The sequence below is a fragment of the Boleophthalmus pectinirostris genome, unplaced genomic scaffold, assembly GCF_026225935.1.
Source record: "Boleophthalmus pectinirostris isolate CB_2022bp ecotype Guang Dong unplaced genomic scaffold, ASM2622593v1 HiC_scaffold_15, whole genome shotgun sequence".
NCBI lineage: Eukaryota > Metazoa > Chordata > Actinopteri > Gobiiformes > Gobiidae > Boleophthalmus > Boleophthalmus pectinirostris.
In genome coordinates this window covers 29090679-29092464 of record NW_026571070.1, presented here as the reverse complement: position 1 = coordinate 29092464, position 1786 = coordinate 29090679, and the positions used below count along the sequence as shown (strand labels likewise).

Below are 1786 nucleotides of genomic sequence, written 5' to 3'. Positions count from 1 at the left end.
TAGGGGCACGTGTCATCTGAATGCTGCGGAATATTCACATTCACAAGTTGCAGACATTTTAGGTTAACGGAGAAATAGCACCATCTGCTGGGCTTATGAAGTATTGCATGTTTTTATTTCGGAATCTACAGCTAAAATTAATGCAAGTTTTATGTAATTATGACAAGTTATTTCAAAGTATGTAAGTATTTATTTTCTTTTATATTACATATTAGATATAAGACTTAAATTTCGGATATATGTGATTGATTGGAAAAATACATAAATATAATTTCTAAATAGTATTAATTATTATATTAATTGTGGAAGTATGTATTTTATTGAAAAACTGTAGGTCTATATAAATTTACAGAACTAAGGAAAAGTTAAATGCTTTGACCCCGACGTGATTTGAACACGCAACCTTCTGATCTGGAGTCAGACGCGCTACCGTTGCGCCACGAGGTCGGTGCCTTGCTTTCGTCAAATATTAATTATAAGAAGCAATCAATAATACATGAACCCAGTCGTCATGGTTTTGCTTAAACTGTTAAGTTGTTGAATATTGGATCATATCATTTGGACTCGTTCAGCTGCAGAAAGAGCCGTTCATGGCGGGTATCAGCACCATGGACAGCAGAGGAGGAGGAGGAGGAGGAGCGGCCGCGGGGCTGTGGGGGAGCGGGAGCCTATTACGACTCCACATGTGGTAATCGAACTAACTGATCACTTAACCTAGATTTAGTCAAATTTACGAAAAAATACTCGAGCTATATTTATCTAATCACACAACAATAACTCCAGATTAACTTCCTCTTTATCGCTTACTGAGCTTTTATAGTCTTTTAACATTTAAGACTTTTAGCATTTTAACCAGCTAAACTCTTTTGTACGAAGTGTTATAGTTAACCAGAGTTTGAATAAACATCAGTGCTCCTACAAATGAAAAGTATAAGTGTCTTCATGTGTCAACATAAAGACACATGTGAATAAAGGCGGAGTGGATCATGTGTTATGAAGCGTTTTAGACTTTTTGATTTAATTTGATGTTATTCAGATCCCCATTAGCTGATGTCCGTGACACCAACTACTCTTCCTGGGGTCCACATATAACACAGAACTATGGAGTACGAATAGTATGGAGTAACCTTACTCCATAGTATTATGTATGGAGTAAGAAAGCTTTCAGAAATCTTCGTGCGCATAGAATAGAAATCCGTGCATATTTGGCTGTAGCTGCGCATAAAATAAATATTCGTAAACTCTCGAATGAGTCCAGTCGTACATAAAATATATTGTGTGTATTTTATCCATCAGAATATGAATTGAAAAGATGCGACGTCAAGAATTACAATCACGAAATGAACTGTCAAAAAGACGTCATCACTTCACAGACATTATTTATCCAGCAGAAGAAACATCGATCGAGATCAAGACTGCGCATGCTCACATTGTAGCAGAGGGTAAAAACAGAGTAATGGCACAACAAGGAGCTACAACAGCGACCAACAGGTGGGTTAATTCAGATTTATTGTAAAAATGTCTTGTGTTGCCACATGGAATTCGGGAACCGAACGCTGCTTTGTAATATTGTGTAGAAATAACTCCTCTGAACGGGAAACTGCACCTATATCTTAGTAGAAACATAGTGGAGCCAGTTGGCCAACATCAGACGTAACATTATCCCAGGGCTAATTAGCAAATCTCAGAGTTCTCTGCATGTTTAGATTAAAACATTCACGGCTACAGCCACAGCGAGCAGTCAGTCAGTCTTAACCTTCATCTCAGCTGCATTTCTCACATGAAA

The 1786-nt window shown here is 37.5% G+C and overlaps 1 non-coding gene across 1 annotated transcript; it reads right to left on the bottom strand.

Annotated features, from left to right (window-relative positions):
* Positions 1 to 375: 375 nt before the first annotated feature.
* trnaw-cca (transfer RNA tryptophan (anticodon CCA)) lies at positions 376 to 447 on the bottom strand. The gene has a single exon. It is a non-coding gene; the product is annotated as a tRNA-Trp (tRNA).
* Positions 448 to 1786: the final 1339 nt, after the last annotated feature.